General features: G+C 39.3%; 1 protein-coding gene across 3 annotated transcripts in view; it reads right to left on the bottom strand.

The window, feature by feature from the left end:
- FBXL7 (F-box and leucine rich repeat protein 7) overlaps positions 1 to 19,094 on the bottom strand; it is a 372,640-nt gene that overhangs the window by 108,968 nt on the left and 244,578 nt on the right. The gene's annotated exons all lie outside the window — the stretch shown is intronic.

Below are 19,094 nucleotides of genomic sequence, written 5' to 3'. Positions count from 1 at the left end.
TAGCAAAGAAATTAATTTACAAGGGAAAACTGAATCCCTTTCAAACCTACACTCATGATAATGGCCAAGATGATCTCTTAGCTGTGTTATATTTTTTTGAAATCCACTTTGTAGTTCAGATTACCTACCAATAATTGGTTTGCTTTTTTAAACCAGCCAAAAAAAGTGTACTGTTCGTGATAATTGCGATATTTGTGCTCTTCCCTTGGCCATCGTGGATAGGCATGAAAACAAAGGCAGTGAGAGTAAAACCACCACTCTGCAGTACGTCTCTCAATTTCCCACCCAGGACCTCGAGGTCTCCTTCGGCACATTCGCAAATCATTCTGTGCTGCCTTGTCTACACTTCATTTCAGCACTGACTTGGCCAACCTGAGGGACACCTCAGGCAGTCCACGGAATTCCTTCATCCTCCCTGGCGTGGCCCAGTGGCTCCTAGTGAGTCTGGGACTGTACCAGTGGGAGGGAAGAATACTGACTGCCGAGGTGCTAAAAGCTTCTCTCACGTTTGCAAATCGTACCGGAAATGGATGTCATGGCGGGGTGTGAAATCCAAGTGCTCCGATGCTTTTTTCTCACGTAATTACTTGTGTCTATACCTAGGACTCCGTGTTCTGATTTGGCAGTTTGGGTCAGGAACTGTGCAGATTGTAAAGCAGGGATTGGCAAACTTTGTCCGCAAAGAGACGGACTGTCAGGTTTCACCTGCCAAACAGTCTCTGCTGTAAGTTCTCAACTCCGCTTTGCAGCACAAAGGCAGCAGTACCCAGTGTGCAGACAAATGACGTGGCTGTGTTCCAATAAAACTTTATTTATAAAGGAGTTGGCAGGCTGGATTTGGCCTGTGCATCAGAGTTTGCGGACGCCTGCAGTTAGAGAACTTACCTGCCCTCTGGTTTTCCCCCGTGGGCGTTTACTAGAAAATGTGTCCTTACCATCGTTATGACTCACAGCAAGGTCCCCCACCTTATCTTTCCTTATGGAACAAGACATTCTTGGTTTCTATAGCAGAAAACCACTCAGAGATTTCTGGGGTTGACTTTAAGAATCTTATTACACCTCAAGATTTACTCATAATTTAACATCTTATTCTACATGCAATCTATTGCAAGGAGAACGTATAGCACTGAAACATGACAATGGATACAGTGAACTTCAAATGGCATACTCCTTTAGTAAGAAAATACCCTCGCGGAGTAAGCTGTCTTGGGAAAACACACTGTGAGGTCATCAACTGAAAAAAAAAATGATTATAGATTATCATGAAAACTTGACAGTTTGGGGCCTGCTATTATTCCAGTTTTAAGATGTGACTCCATTTTCTCTTCATCTGTTATATTTATGGTAAGAATTTGATGAGCATGCCTATGAAACCAATGAAATGTTCATGTCCATTTGGATCTCTGAATAGGCAAAACTATCAAGGAGATGTGTGTTTACTTCTTTTTTTTTTAATTTTTAGCTTTTTAAAAAGATTTTATTTATTTGAGAGAAAGAGAATGAACGGTGGGGAGGGGCAGAGGGAGAGACAGAGGGAAGCAGACTCCTTGCTGAGCAGGAAGCCTGATGCAGGGCTGGATCCCAGGACCCATGGATCCTGACCTGAGCTGAAGGCAGACAATTAGCCAACTGAGCCACCCAGGGGCCCCAATTCTTTCTCACTTAAAATAAAAATATTATTTTCTCCTACCCTCCCCACTCAGCCCCCAAAATAAAGGACAATGGAATTATCTGTATTCATCTCTTGATAAAAAAAAATGCATGAAGCAAAACCTGGAGATGATTTTAGTGCTCAAACACACTTTTTTTTGTTTGTAGATAATTCTTGTGACTTAGTCCTTAAGGAAAGCACATTTTGTTCAGATTAGCAAGGCTTAAACGACATGAATTTTTAAGTGCTCCCCATAAAAAATGTATCTGGATGATAATAGTGCTATCTGGCTCTTAGACCTATCTTCATTAGGATGCTAATGCAGGCTTGCAGGCTTGCAGGCTGCATCTGATCCTGATGATTATGTTAGACTCCCCAAATTGATGCTTAAAATCCTGGTGTGAATCACTAAGTCAGCTTTTGACTGCATCTCTCCGAACTGCAATTACGTATTTTGAAAAATCTTAGTCACCGCCTAAGAAGGAAGTCTTTCTAGTTCTGTGTGCACCGCTACCTGTTTATTCTTCTCTCAGAGGTCTTTCATCTCTGGTCAGAGCCGCGCATTCTCCAGTCCCTGAGCTCATCCCTGGAGGAAGAGAAGGATACAGGAAAAGCAACCCCACGAACAAAAACCAGACTGGGCATGGGGCATAACCAGCGAAGAGGAACCCAGAATCACACTCAAGGCTTCCTCTGGCCAAGCTGTTATCGAAGGCTGCTAAGCCTTCAGATGTCTCTTAAAAGTTTTGTGAGCAATTCATGATAAGGCATCACACTAACAAATGAGGCTAAAAAAAGTTTTAAAATATTTCCCACAGGAAATGCGCCCTGCTTGTGCTCTTGGACCTGTACAGAAGCCAAATTTCTATCTATAGAGGAAGGACCTTTTGTGTTGGATTTCTTACCCACTGTCCCCTCTCACATTATTATTAGGTTGCAAACAATAGCTTTTTTGTTACAAAGCAGGAATAAAGGAGCCTAAAATCAGCATACAATTGTGTGATCACTCCTTAGCCTTGTATCCCAAAGGAGTTAAGAAAAAAGAAATACATGTAGTATTCACAAAACTAGTCATCTAACTCAAAACAAGAGATAAGAGAAGGCCCCGGGAATCTGTGAGCAAAAGTCCTTACAACTCCTTTTGTAAGGGTCTGGCAATATTTCCCACAAGGGCTTGCCAATTTTAAAATGCCTTTTTTTTTTTTGCTTTATTTATCTACCTTTAGTAAAGGGAAATATTAGTTCTGGTCACTCACTGATTGTTCTGAACATGGTGGTAATAATAACAACTTACAAAATGCTGATGGCTTTAAAACAAAGCATGTGGCAAACATCTTTTATTTATTTCTTTTATATCTTCATAATCTAGCACCTCTGAAGATGTCTAGCAGTTATTTCTCATCTCAGCCAGGAGATGTCACTGTGGTTGAATTAAATAATTAAGAGCCCTTGAGAAATTCTGGAAACAGTCTTGAGTGTTAAAAGCTTTCTATGGAACAGTCACAAATGAGCGGAAAGACATTCTGGAGTAAAAGTAGGTTTTGTATACCCAATTCTGCGTTTAGCTAATATATACAACATTTTTCTATACTTCAGATTAAAAGAGAATGCTTCTCCCTCCCTCCTTGCTAAAAATGCAAATATGCTAGAACAAAAACCATAAACCTAATGATTAATTCATCTGGGTGAGTAAGAGGAAGAGAGTTTGTTTCCACTTTTCACAGAAATAGAAAAAACAATCCTAAAATTTGTATGGAACCATCAAAGACCTCACATAGCCAAAGCAAGCCTGAGAAGAAGAACAAAACTGGAGGCATCACATTTCCTGATTTCAAACTATACGACAAAGCTGTAGTAATCAAAATGTTATGGCACCGTCATAAAAATAGACACATAGACCATAGAACAAAATAGAGAGCCCAGAACTAAATGCCTGTATTTATGGTCAATTAATATTTGACTAGGGTGCTAAGAATACTCAGTGGGGAAAGGAAAGTCTCTTCAGGAAATGGTGCTGGGAAAACTGGACAGCCACATGAAGAAAAATGAAATTGGACCCTTACCTTACACCAGTCACAATAATCAACTAAAGATGGACTTCTTGACATTGATCTTGGCAATGATTTATTGGATTTAACACCAAAAGCAAAGACAATAAAGAAAAAACAAACAAACTAAAAAGCTTCTGCACAGCAAAGGAAACCATCACAAAATGAAAGGCATCCTATGGAATGGGAGAAAACATTTGCAAAACACATATCTGATAAGGGGTTAATATCCAACATATATAGGGAACTCGTACAACTCAATAGCAAAATACAACTCAATTAAAAAATGGGCAAAGAACCTGAGTAGACATTTTCCCAAAGAAAACAGACAAATGGCCAACAAGTACATGAAAAGGAGCTCAATTCACCACTAATTAGTGGGGAAATGCAAATCAAAGCCACAATAGAATGCCACCTCACACCTGTTAGAATGGCTGTCATCAAGAAGACAAGAGATAGCAAGTGTTGGCGAGGATGTTGATGGGAATATAAGTGGTGCAGCCACTATGGTGAAAGTATGGAGGTTCCTTAAGCAATTAAAACAGAGCTCCCATTTCATCCAGCCATCCCACCCCATGTGCTGGCGGACAACCCAGCAAGGTCTGTTTCTTCTCATTACATTCTATCCTTTGGAAAAGTAGGATAGCACTGTGCCCCACTTATGTCCATAATGCATCCTGGAAAACATTTCAGAGCTGAATGTCTGAAAGTCAAAGAATTCATGTTATTCCAAGTGGGATGTGAGAAAGGAATACATTCTTTTTTTTTTTTTTTTTTAGCTTTAGTGAGGTATAGCTGACCAGCACATGGCTCTCTCGGTGTGTAATGAATGCATGCCAAATCACACTGAAAGACAAAAGCAGAATGAAAATGTCCCCATCACTGCTTCCTCTCAATCGGAACGTACTTGATGAGCATCATTTAGTCATGGGGTCAAGGATAGTATGCTTGAACACAAAATGCTTGACAGTTAAGCCATTTCTCTGTTATTCTTCCTGCCTTTATGAATATATAACATCTTCCTGCAATTTACTACTATCATATCATAATGATTAGCTCTTAGTAAAGCTCCAGATGACAAAATGATTCTCTCTTTAATCATTAACCAAAATTACCTATTGTTCTTGCAAAGTAGGTACTAACTGGGATTTTTTTCATGGGATACTGTTTAGAGTCATGTTCTGCATTTGCCCCACCAGATCCACTCTGGAACCTTCTGTACCCTGCTCCGTACCCAGGAGCCAGACTCTTAGTGGTTACATCTACAAAGCAAGGCTCCTTTGCTCTCTGGCTCTTGGTTGGAAATGACCAAAGGCAGCCCTGCAGAAACAGAGAGGGCAAGAGAAGGGAGAGGTCATGGCATTGACTATCTGCCATCCTCCCCAGTTAGCCATTCCTCTACCAACAAAGCTTTCTCCTTCAGATACAACTGTAGCTCCTTCCCTGGCCTGGCAAGTACCCCAGGAGTATGCTTGCCTTTACCCTGACAGGCCCAGAAGCTCTCCCAGAGTACTATCCAACTTTGTCCTCAACTTTGTAAAGATTTCTCTAGTAAATTCTCTCCAATTCCCTTGTTTGAATGTTCTACATATACACATCATTTCTGGACCCAAGGTGGCACCTGAAGCATGACATATGCTTTAGTAAAATATTTAATGTTTACTATTTAGATACATGACTAGGCATATATCCCATGTGGATGACTTACATTGGGAATAAATTCATTTTTAGTTGGATCATCAAAACCAAGTTCTTTGTGGGAGAAGAAAATGCATAAAGACAACAGACTATATGAAATCCAGAACTAAAGAACAAAAAACCCCCAGAACTAAACTTGTTAGATCCAATCACAAGTTTATTTTAAATCTTGATTGCAGTTTATAGCATTCAGTATACCTACTATTTATTGAGCACCTACTAAGACGTTGACACTGTGCTCAGCATTTCAAACAAATTATTTTTAATCTGTCTGATAATCTTGCAAGGCAGGTGATATGCCTATTTTAGAGCTGAGGAAAATGAGACTCACATAAGCGCAAGAGCCCACCCTCTTGCACAAGGCTAGCTGGGACAGAGCAAGGAGTCCAGAGTAGAGCACTGACTGTAGAGTGCGCATTCTGTCCACTGTACCAGACCACCCCGTGCAGAGGGGCAGTGGTTACTCATGAACTGTGAGACAACACATGTCTATTGCTGTGAGCCATTCAGTTTGTGGTAATCTGCTGCGCAGCCTAAGAAACTAATAGATGATACACCTCTCTGCCGTGACCTTTTTTCTAAGGTCACATTCGTAGGTTCTGGTGGGTAGAATGTGGATGGACCTATCTTTTGGGCAGGCCACTATGCAGCCCACTGACTTATCTTTGCACTCACCTGTCCCTGTAAGTTCCTTATGCATGATATACACTTGGTAAATAATTTTCCATTAAATTAAATCAAGTTAAATTTTTGGACACTAGCTTAAGGATATCTACAAACAAGCCTAGTTCACCTTTCAGTAATCACATTGAACTCATGCTAAACCACAAACAACATCTTCTACTTATTGGCTGTCTAGTCACGGCAAGTTCTGTATTATTTCACTTTTATATTATTTATTAAAGGGAAGGAAGGAAAGAAGGAAGAAAGAGAAGGAATGGAAGAAAGGAGGGAAGAAGGGAGGAAGGGGGAGGGAGGTAGGAAGAGGAGGAGGAAGGGAGGGAGAAAGCAAAAACCCACAAAATATCTGTAATGCCATCTACCTTTAATTTCGCAGTATTGCAATGAACATAGAGAATTCACCTGTGGGACCCCAAAAGCCTAGAACTTGTGAGGACTCTATATTTAGTAGCCCTTGCAGTAGAAGACAAGTTTTAGAAAGTTTGGTCTCCAGCAGAAACTATTTTTACATGTTGCTTTTCACTGCCCACTTCATAATGATAGTCTAGTCCAATTATTCAGATAAGTGGAATAGTTCCAATATTGAATATTGTTTTTATAAAGTATTTTCTGTTGATTATGAAAATTAAGAGGTGCCATTGTGTTACAGATGGCAGCCGGGGCCCCGTGCTGCTCCAGCCGAAGCTGCGTATTTCACACTTTTGCAAAGTTCCACCAAACAGGCCACAATATATACCAGATGCTGCCCCACTGAGCTGTCGCTTGAAAGGGTTTAATCGAAAATGTCTTGAATCTACTTTGCCCAAGAATTATCACTGGGACAGTGTGCTCTTTGATATGGTAATACAACCAGCTGCTAAGTTCATCTCCACTTCCAACATGGTAATCCACATTGCTTTTCATCTTCTTTCCACTGAGCACGTGACTTCTAATAGTAGGGGCTCAAGATTCCATGTATGAGGCTCACTTCTTCCCTTTAATTGGGAGTAGGGAAGCGGAGATTGGTTTATACTCTTGGAAGCACAGAATGGATGAAGACACCATTCTCATCTACGGCTTCTCTTCTGTGTATAAAACACTCCAAAGTAGTTGGGCTGAAGTTATAACCAACTGGAAGCAGAGGGGACCAGGTTGTTGCTAGAAGCCCGTGCCACACTCTGACATGTCCAGAGCAGTTGTGGGTGTGTGTGCCATGCGCAGGGGCATGTGGATCGAGATGGGATTCTCTCTGTGCCGCAGAAGGCACAGCTGTTTGGTGAGAGCAGCCCAGAGCCCCCAAATGTCTGTATACACGTGGTGATGGGAAGTTTTGAAGGCCAAGTGGTGATTCTCTTAAACCTCATAATTTATAAGTTGTTTTCCTGAAATGTGGATAATTGCATAGAATCTTGTGTTAGTGAGACAGAAGTTGGCTTCATGCCCAAGGCTGTGTTATGGACTTGATTCCCGGAAATAGGCACAGCCAACCCTCAGACCCTCAGATGCATGAAGGAACAAAAGAAAAGGAAAATATATATTACCTCCATCATTTTATATATACAATATGTATATTATATATATACACACTATATATATATATATGCTACGTTTATGTTTAAATACAGATACTTAAATAGCCTCTCAATTACAAATGGCAGCATAATACCTATGTTAAAAAAAGAAGCCCATTATGTGTGTTTCTTTATAAGCCTATTATCCTTCAGCATTTCTGTTTGATAATAATAGGCCCAAATCCTTAACTTAAAAATGCTACAAACATACCGTCATATATTAAATGTTATAATCATGAAAATTTAACCAGGGCTACTCTTGCTCTTTAATGAGGAAGCTGGGACTCACAGAAAGTACCTGACTTGCCCAGGTTTTCCAGTGAGAGTGGCGACCGAGTCGCCCTTGCCACCCTCAGCTCTTTCTCACAAGTCCATGTAACATGACACTGTCACTTTCTCTGAGGTAACCTTTACCAAGGCAACGACAATGACTTCTGTAGGAGGTGGATAATGTGGCCAGTCAGAACTACCCTAGTGACATGGGCTGCAGAGGAACAGTCACGGCTGTGTTGACCAAGCTCAGTGTTTTTAGGGTCCCTGTGCTAGAACTGAGTGCCCATGTGACGATAAGAAACTCTCAGAACTGATGCATCATGCCCCACATCGCTGCTGTTTACCTTAGCCATTGTTAAAAGTCCAAGCTTCTTGGGAAATCGGATAGCCCTCACTCTCATTGGCATAAATCGTGTCTCATGACCCAGAGCTTCACTCCCCCTTTCCCTGCTCAGCCTACCGGTGCCCTCAATCAGCAATCCAGTACACACCCTTGCCTCCTTAACCAAGCCGAATGCTCCCTTCACCTCCGTGCCTTAGCTGAGACCTGTTCCCTGAGCATACTCCTTCCTCTTTTGCCCTCTCCAGTGAGCAGTGTATTCTTCCCAGGACCCCTGAACCTCAGGCCTTGGAGTTGGGGCAAGTACCCTCCTTGATCTTCTTGCTACTCCTCTCAAGGATTTATTCCCCTTGTTACAATGTCACACCCTTTTGAGGCTGGTACCAAAAAATTACACAACCTTCTCCCGTCATCGCTGTCATGTTGGTTTGTCCCACTCACAAATGACTCACAACAAACATTCTCAGACACTTCAGCATCCAGTGTTCTGGTCTTTCAGTTCCTTGACCTCACCTCCAATGGCCTTTTCTTCCACTTTACCTTCATCATCTCATCTCCGGGGGCTGCATCACCTTGTGGTTCTTTACCACCCTTCATAAACCTTCCAGCTCACGTGCTGGGAATGATGACAGTTTGGTGATTCCAATTATTCATCTTTCCTGATATTCTCATTTACTAACCCCACCATTTTCTCACTGTTCCTCAGCCACCTTCTGTTTTCACTTCCTCTTTTGCCCAGCCTGGGGTTTCCTGGGCCAGCATCACTGTTGCTCTCATGCAATCACCTTCACTCTCTTGCTTCTCTGTTCTGCTGTTGTGTTCACCTGTCAAAACCCCAAATCTCATTGCTCTAACTTTCCACCCTCTCTCGGCCTGCATACTAGCTGATTTATATTGCTGGAGAAAAATCATACAGTAGTTTGTTTCACTTTAAATGTATGATTGCAAATGGCAAATAAAATCTCAATATTGTCTGGCGAGCCTGCAATATTTCCTTCCTAAATTCACTTTTCCATATTATGTATCCTTTCTTCTCAAACATCTCCCACAGCCACCTCCCCAATCCCAACCTCTGTCTTAGAATGGAGGAAATATCCCTTATCCTTCCACAGGCAAATGCCTTCAGTTTGGTTGTAGATCTCATCCTCCCTTACTTCCTCAAGAATTTTGCTTCCGTGATCTTCCTTGTCTCTCCTGTGTTACCAATCTCTCCATTTCAACTTTTCAACTCTATCAGCAAGAAATGCACACTTCACAATCTGTCCACTGAAAGGAAAGGTCCTTCCTCAATTCCTCCTGAGCTGTGGCTTGAAAGGGTTTAATCGAAAATGTCTTCAATCTACTTTGATGTCTTCAGCATCTGCTCCATTTTTTATTCTTCTTTATAGCAATAAATGTCAAGGGATGTCTTATATAGTCTTCACATCCTGGTTTCTCATTTACATTTCAAAATTTTTATTTTTAAACATCAAAGTAAGATTCTTACATACTCTAAAAATGTATTTATATTAAATTTTCTTCCCTTAGACAGCAGCTTGAAACTCTCATTTAAATCACCTGTGATTGACCTTAAGAGAACATGCTCACTAAGCACTTCTCTATTTCTCAATTTCTGACACTTGTATTGGCTCCTCAGTACTGAAATGCCATTGTACTCTACTATGTAACACTCCTACACTCACATACATTTCTCCTTTTCCCATCCTCCCAGTGTAGTTATGTCATACTTTTTAGTTAAACCAGTGTTCAATGGTGTGGAAATACTACTCATAAACAAGATTGTAATGTGCATGACAATAAGTGCATAACTGCATTTTATTTTTTGAACACTTTAATTTTTCAATAGTTATCAGTTGCTTAAATTTTCTAATTATTTTTCTATCTATCACAGATTCGAACTCTACTAGAGCTGTAGAACTTCTTTTAATATATTCAAACTTAACAGTATACTCTCAGTCCCAATTTCTGTGGCACACATCCTTCCTGGAGTCCTCTATCCTCTCACTGAAAGTAGATCATGGTGGCACAGGGGAGAGATATAGTAAAAGAGGCCCTAGGGAATCACTGTTACAACCCCATATGCAGTGTATCTTAGAAATATGCTTGGCCAAGAAGTCTAAGAAGGTAATAATGACAGCACGAATAGCAACAGTTTTAGGATAATGGAATCAGAGCACTACTCCTTTTTACAGCTAAAGGAGCTTTTGCACCAGAAAGAAAGAATTTTCCTGACTTTTTGGTGCAACTTGGGAAAGGCAAAGTTAGCTTCTGTTGTTGGTCAAAAATCTGGCTAAATGACTGCATTATTCATGTTAAAAGAATTTTTATTTAAATTCAATTTAGGTAATATATACCGTGTCCATTCATTTGTATACTAAGCCCCAGTTCATTCATTTCTATACTACATTCTTCAGAATATTAAAAGAACAAAGTTTTAGGATAAGCCTGAAAGGAAAAATCATTTTTATCTTTTGTAGGGTAATTCCAGCCACAATTCCCAGACTCTTTATTCCATCTGCTTTAATAAACACATAGAACTCACTGACCTACTATTTTAGCGGTTCCTGTTAAATACACGATATGGATCTATCAAGCCTCTAAAACCCATTCCTGTGTCTTAGTAACTCTGAAATTGGTTTATGAGGTTAATGTACTTAACAAACTGGTTTTTTCCCTAGGAAATAAGCAGGTAATCATTGGACAGTTATAACTCAACTTACGGCATATTCTGAATTAGTAGAGTTCAAATGATTTACAATGTAAAGTATACATATATAATACAAAAACATAAACAAATATAAAAATATATATTAAAAGATACACACACACACATTTTTTCCCCTAGATTCTACCTGAGATTCCTTCTAGTAACACAAATATGGCTTCCTTAAGTTGAATAAATGTAAGCCAAGTCACCATAGCTAACCTTTCGCTTTTTACTTTGGACGAGTGATTATATACTGAATTTACCATTAATATTGCTATTTATTTAGTGAAACCAACCAGAATTTGCTTCATTTGAAGTAAAGAAATGTAGAATGGAAAGTGTAACCCAATTATTCCCCTTCCTCAACCTTCTTTGTAGATCCAGGTTTCCCTTGGAGGGAAGTTCCAAAGGAGGACTGGCCAAAGAGAAATCACTTATTTTATTCAATACCCACATGATGTGGCAATTGGTTTTCAAATACATTTTTGACAAACACAAGTAGGACATCTGGAATTGAGGTAGGGATGATTAGGTCTGGGGAGAGAAGAGCAATAAATGGAAATTTCAGAAATCTTTACTGAAGAAACAAGTATTCTAGGAGTAAGTGGTTCTGTCTTTAAAATGAAATTGCTTTTTTCAAGTTAAGAAAATGTTTATTGAGTTCTACTACAGAACAAATAGATTTTCCATGATGATTCTTGGGCAAAAGCTATAAATCAAATCTTAAGCACTTTTAAAAGAGACCATGCAGATGTTTATTGTAAATTGTCATTAGTTCGTTGACTATATCTGAAAAACTTTAAAATGCTCAAAAATACATATCCAAATTTATTTTGTATGAATTATGATTCAAATACTCAAAATTATTTTTCCATGTAAAATTTCATCTAACTGATATGAAGCACTTTTTAAAAATGGGTCATGGATGGTTTTCCTGAGTTCTCAGAATGGCAGGAACCCAACAACTAGGAACCACATTTCCTAAAAAGGCACTCCCTGTGACAGACAGGAGAATAATTGCTCCTAAACCACTCTTTTCCATGTTCAATGACATGGCTTTTCTACTCTGCTCTAGACATAGTAATAAGACCCACCACAAGAGTATCTGTCATAAACTGTATTGACAATTATCAATAAATAAGGATTTTGCCCATGAGCTAAGTGAAAAACAAAAAGTCAATTAACAGTAAACTGACACAATGAACTTCATATCACATAGATTTAGTAGGCAGTAAGATGCTTTTGATTTTGAGAAGCAGGACTTTACAATTATAAGGCATTACCCCTAGTGGGATGATCCTTTTGTTTTGTACCTTAAGGCATGGTCCATTTTTATATCTGGCTAAAATCTCATCTTGTTTCTTTGCCTTTTGGAACCATGACTTTCTGAAGCCATTTCAACGGTACTAGAAAGCTGACTACAGCACCTGCAGCTATCCGGGAATGAAGGCTCAGGGATTCAAGGTATCTGTAACGACACTTGAACTAACTTGGGAGGATACAAAGAACAGAGGATGAAGCAAATGAACTGCTGGAAAAGAGAACTTGGCAGGCTGAGGAAAACAAACCATTGGAAAAGAATGATGAGAATAAGATAGGTGATTCAGGAAGCAGTGCCCTTGAGAAGGCAGGAGATACGCTCTTAACCACAGGTCGATACCAGGTTTTGACAAAGAAGAGGTTTCTTCTCAGGAGAAAAAGAGTGGGTCAGTGGTTCTCAGCCCAGATTCTTAACTAACCAGTCTAGCGTGGGTCTAGGCAACAGTTTATTTTTAAAAGTTCTCTTGGTGACTTTAATGTGCACTCAAGGTTGAGAACTACTGGAAAATGAAGAGAAAGGCAAAAATAGAGAAGTTGGGATAGAAAGTGAAGAGTCCATTCTCTGGGTAAAGTAAGAGATGGGAGTCATCTAACCTTAACACAGGAACTGGTTTGGGAGTTTGAGGGGAGTGGGGGATATTTGAAAGGGCGGAGTTTATAAATGAAACATAACTGTAACCAGAAATAGCCTTTGAATGACCTAAAATATATTAGAGGATGTGAAAGTTGTAGAACAGCCCCTTATTGGTGAGAAAGCCTAATTAAATTTGATAAGCATCTTAGATCTCGTAAGTTGATGCAAGATGCGTTCATATTAATTGGGTACAAAATATGGGAAATATGTTTGTTGACTGCACTTGCAAATTTTGACTAATTTTGAATAAGGTTGTAACCAAAATACTATATGTTTTCTCAAAATATTTTTATGTAGATTTATTTTGTTTGGTTGGTGTGCAAGGGGGGAGAGGAGTGGGATTGGGTGACTTATTTCCCACACTCCCCCAACATGGCTATAGAGAAGATAATTAGCGTTGCCCTAGACTAAGTGCAACAATAATGCTTCTTGCACAAATGAGTACCATGCCAATGTAAGAAAAAAAGTTATTCAACCTTGGAATTTACTTTTTTTTTTTTTTTACCAGAATAGGGGTTTGCACACTATATATAGCCCATTTCCTTAAAAGGGAAATTCTTGTGTGTCTCCTAGGACCCAGGAGTTCTATGTATCAAGCTTTTAAATTTTGATTCAGCTTCTCTTTCACTTTTCAAAACTGTGCCATGTGTATTGCCATTTTGTAAGTCTGACAATTTCATAACAAGATTTGAACACAGCAGCTGTTTGCCATTTCATGCTAATTGAACGTGATTTCCATCATTGTCAATTTTACTCTTCTACTTCCCAATCACTTAACTACAAATAAGAGAAAGACACAGGTGGACTATAGGGAATATGGTATCCATATATTACTAATTGATGAGTCTCAACTATAAACACTTTCTGGAGTAAAGATGAAAAGCTACATTATTTGACATACTAAAGGCTGTTATCCAGGTGCGTTAATTTTAAGCTTACAGGGGAGCCACACTGTAGAGTGAATATCATGCTAGGTCTGGAGCTACAGGTGGGGGTTTGCCCCTAGTTCCACTAACTACTAACGGAGTCTTTTACATCTCAGTTTCTTTATACGCAAAATGGAAATAAAAACATCCTTCCTTACAAGGTTGTTAACAGGATGAATGGAATAATGTATGTGAATATATTTTAATGTGAATTATCTTCGGTTTAATTTTCTATTTTGGAAATGTATTATATTTGCATATCAAGCTTACCAAAAACAAAGCATAATAATGTACAGAGTGACTAGGATACAAGTATAATTAGAGTGCCACAGGTATACAAGGGTTAAACACCAAAACTCCAAATTCATGGTTTAATAGTTTATTAAAGTTCTATAATTCTTATCTTCATAAACATTAGCATTACATATTGTTATGTGTAAACAATCAACATAAGTGTATTTAAAATACAACTTATGAATACACTTCTGAATTTAGAAGAGAGGTTCTTTTCTTTCTCTCGTGTTGATGTTGGTGCCATGAAATTATAAGAAACAGATGAGAGAAATTATAGTAAAAAATGTGAGAATTTTTTTCCTGCCTCACCATCCCATATGTTGAGCCCCAGACACAATTATCCTTTTAGAATGTATTACAGATGCAGTGCTCAGCAAATGGGTGCAAGATGTTTGTTCAGATAGAAACTTGTAGGCCAATGCGAGGGGAAGCTGGCAAAAGCTTTTAGCAGGCAATGTTTCTTGTACGTTGCCAACCCAGATCATTTTTTTCCCTGAGAGTTTTGGCAGCTGTCTTCCATCTCTTCAGATTGCACTTATAATTGGTTGTTTCCATGGCAACACAGACTTTAAACCATAGTCTTCTTTATTAACTAGCTATAAAATGAAGGTGTGCTCTAAGCAAAAGGAGCTTTGGGGGGTAACAGCAATTAGGATAAAATCTACCACACGATTCTGTACGATGTTAACTCTACAGCCAAGCGTAGCGCACTCACAACGTATTAACCCGCGTTGGTGGGCATCTACCCTGACTTCCTCCTGGAATGCTTCACTTAACAAAGGGCTCTGGATTCAGGTTTATATATTTATTTACTTACCACCCCACTTCATTTTATTATTATTACTACTACTACGAAATACAAGAACAAAACTTTGGCTCACATTCTAAATTAAGGAAACTCACAGTATATTACATGTGTCTATTTTTAATCCTGGGAAATAATAGAAACTGAAATCTGTTTTAAGCTTTACCAGTTAAACACCCAGACACCTAGTAGTTTCAGGTATAAAATGATATAATCAGACTACGGATGCACCTACATGTCCAAAACCTCTGGTGTGTCCAAGTCAATACCCACCACAAATGGAATGCAGAAGAGAAACCACGTTCTGATATTAACTGCAATGAGGTGGCTTTGACCAGCTTTATCAACCTGTATAAAGACTGCTGTTGTTGTTTTTATTTATCCAAAAATGTATGCAGCCGACGTGCCTGGTCCATACTGCATTCCTGTACCCCACTGAGACAAATGTGTAATCACGGTCTTTTGTGTGTGAAATCTAGTTTTTCCTATCAAATAATGTGAACCACAGACATCCAGCACCTGAAATCCATTCATAATTCCCACCCCATCCCATCCCTAAAGAAGGGAGGTTTCCAAGATGAGGAACTAATGAATAATGAATATCACAGATAAGGTCAAGGATCAAAAGTATCGTTTGTGTTTGATGCAAGGATGGAAAGAATGGAAAAAATCTGTGGAAATGCACATTCCTCACCATGGTGTGTGATGATGGTGTCTGGGACTTGGGGAGGGATGGGGGTGGGGAAGGAGGGAGAAGAGTGGAGTCCTTACTTTAAGCAAGTAGTAACTTCAAGAAATATGATAGCTGTCCAAAATGCATGACGGGCCCCTGTGTGGCACAGTCGATTAAGCGCCTGACTCTCGGTTTTGGCTCAGGTCATGATCTCAGGGTCCTGAGATTGAGCCCTGAGTCAGGCTCCACACGGAGTCTGCTTGGGATTCTCTCTTCCTCTCCTGCTGCCCCTCCCCCCGCCAATAAAAAAATAAATCTTTAAAAAAATGCATGACACAAAAAATACATGTAATAAATTACACAAGGTAGTATTTTTCCAGCAAATCACAAGCAAAAAAAGCAATTTTGAACACTTTTGTGCGATTCAACTAATAATCACTAATTTTTACCTATTTTGTTTGCCCAAAGGTTGACATGTGCACACTTTACACTGTTCAATGCACAAATATTCCACTTCCCTTTAGTTATTTGATATTTATGCAATGGTCAATTAGTGTATCTTTTTTGTAGGTGTAATTATTTGAAAATTATGTCAAACAATGTTTTCATATTTTCTGACAATCTATCAAGGGCTCTGCCTGTCCAACCACCTGTGTTTCCTTTATATATTCCCACTAAGTTCCATTCACACATCTAACTTCTTTTCTCATCTGCTTCAGAATTTCTGGAAAAGACAGTGAAACTGGACCAGAGTCCCTGGCGTCCCAAAGGTCAAGAGAAACAACTGAACACTAGCATGCAGGGTAGTTCAGGACCATGGACAACTGCAGACACACCTTGCCTCCACCTCCACATTCAACAGTCAGGCTCTGAAAGGACCAGTGCCAGGTAATTAGTCAGGGCTTGTTATAAAATTTTTATTATTTTTAGGTTGTTGAAATTCTCCCTACAACCAGGTTAACATCATTTCATTCAAGTGGCATCCCCATGGAAAAACAATGAACTGGTTAAACTTATCAGGGCTTGCCAGAAATCTAGACTCCTCATTATGGTGCAGACATGACAAACTCAGAGATGGAATTCACAAAGGTGAGAAAGGATTCTGAAGTCTGGGCCATAGCTAGGTGAACTGGGAAATAGGAACCCGGAGGTGGGGGGGAACAGTAAAATCTGAAATAAAAACCCTATCTAGGTCAATATATGTAGTAGGCTGACTAATGTCCCCCCAAAGGTGTCCATATCCTCATCCCTGGAGCCTGTGAATAGGTTACTTCATATGGTATATGGAATGTGCCGGTTAAATTTAGGATATTAAGATGATGACACTACCTGGGATTTTCTGGCTCAGCCCAATGTAACCACAAGGGTCCTTATAAGAGGGAGGCAGAAAGGTCAGAGCTAGTAGAAGAGGGTGTGATGACAGAGAGAGGAAGAGACCATAAGTCAAGGAATACAGGTAGTTACTAGAAGCTGAAAAAAAAAAATCAAAGAAATGTTCTCCCCTTAGAGCCTCAGGAGGAATGCAGTCCTGCCAACACCTTGATTTAGACTTCTAACCTCCAGATCTGTAAGACTTGGCGTTTCTTAAAACCATTAAATTTGTGGTAATTTGCTACAGCAGTGAAAAAAAGAAGAAAAGAAAACCAAAACCAAAAGCCAAAAACCAAAACTAATATAATACACGCAAGAAAAATCCATGTGCAAAGAGAAGGAAAGGAAATCAAACAACATGGAAATATTTTTGAGTGGAAGGACTTCTGTATTGTTGCCTTCTTCTGCCATTTCCTTAAATTGACTGGGGTATCTAATAAGTAGGTCCTTCCTTTACTCATCCATTTTTTCCCAAGGAGACTAGACCACATAGAACTATTATAAACCACACATTTCATTTATATGGTCCCACTCTGCTGTCTAATAAACAATGGCAATCAGGATGGAATTCTAGGCCATGACAATTTCTTTCACTTTTTGAAAATTCTCTTGAGTTTTGAAAAACTGTGCTTAAAGCAAAATATTTAAAGTGAAGTCCAATTCAATAATATTGGGTGCAACTGGTGAGTGCCATGCAAATAAAAAAACATTTAAAAAAAAACTGATCTGGTCTTTTCTTTAAGTGTCAGGTATTTTTTTATTAACATATAATGTATTATTTGTTTCAGGGGTACAGGTCTGTGATTCATCAGTCTTACACAATTCACAGTGCTCACCATAGCACATACCTTCCCCAGTGTCCATCACCCAGCCACCCCATCCCTCTCACCCTCCTCCTAAATGTCAAGTATTTTTAAAAAGCATTTTAGACCTCAAAAAGAAGGGTCACACTATTTTCATAGCTCTTGGTCATGACCGAGGTCTTCAAAGCATTGAAGAGGCGCTAAAAGAATACGTGTCAAGCTAGGGATAGAAAGAATCAATACGGAAATGAGAAGGGGAATAATGAAGGGTATCTGGGGGCAGGAAGAGAGTGGTGAATACAAGATTGGTGGGAACTGACTCTTTCCTCCACTAATTCCAATCATTTATTGAGTCCGGCTAACCCCAGAGCTACAGTCTATGCCAATGTGTTTTTAAATTCATGCAATCACACCATAAAGAGGGTATTATTATTCTCATTTTAATAAACTTAGAGATCTAAGTAACTGGCCCAAGTTGACATAGCTTGTGTGGCTGAGCCAGGGGGGTCTAATTTAACAATATCTGACTCCAAAGCCATGCTTTTTCAATCATGCCTTTTGGTGATGAGTGTACATAAAACCTTTTAGTTTAACTACTTGTCTTCCATGCCCTGGAAAGATAGTTTTGGTTGCTCCTTTGCCAAGACAGCAGGATTTTCATTGAAGTTGGGCAATGTTTCAGCAGTCTTTTAAACCACGAGCCCCTTTTCTCACCAATACAGCAAAGTATCCCACAGCTCAACCTCCAGAAATAGGGACAATGCTCTGATCTGTAAACCTGGACACATAACATCTCTCTTGGGTTTAACTCTCCTGTACCATTAAGAAGAGCAGAAGAGGAAGTGGAGGCTGCTAGAAAAAAAGGAGTATAGAGAATGTGCACTAATACTGCTCCTATGATTTTGATGTACAATTTATCAATTTATGAGACTTTTAGTTCCTTTATGGATAGTTTCTTTCTTCTATTAGTCTAGATAACTGTGGTTTTGGAATGAGGGAGGGTCTGCAAATATTTTTGAACAATATTACCCCAGACTCCTCCTTCATGTTGACTTATATTGGTGTAGCACCTAGCCTTTTCAAAGCACAGCTGGTTTGGAATCCAGATCTCCTAATTCCCAGTCAGAGTTTCTCCCATGTATAGCATTCTGATATCTGTTCTTCTCTCAAACTTCATTATAAATCCCAAGGTACTGCTGAGCACCATTCACACATTTCTGATACATATCCCCAGTGTAGCTCGAATTCAATAAGTACATACCCAATAAAGTAACATCACAATAGAGATGTGCTGGACATTATCTTTCTAACGAAAAAGAA

This window comes from Halichoerus grypus, chromosome 2, assembly GCF_964656455.1.
Source record: "Halichoerus grypus chromosome 2, mHalGry1.hap1.1, whole genome shotgun sequence".
Lineage (NCBI taxonomy): Eukaryota > Metazoa > Chordata > Mammalia > Carnivora > Phocidae > Halichoerus > Halichoerus grypus.
Note: the sequence above shows the minus strand (reverse complement) of the source record. Positions and strands in the feature narration are given on the sequence as shown.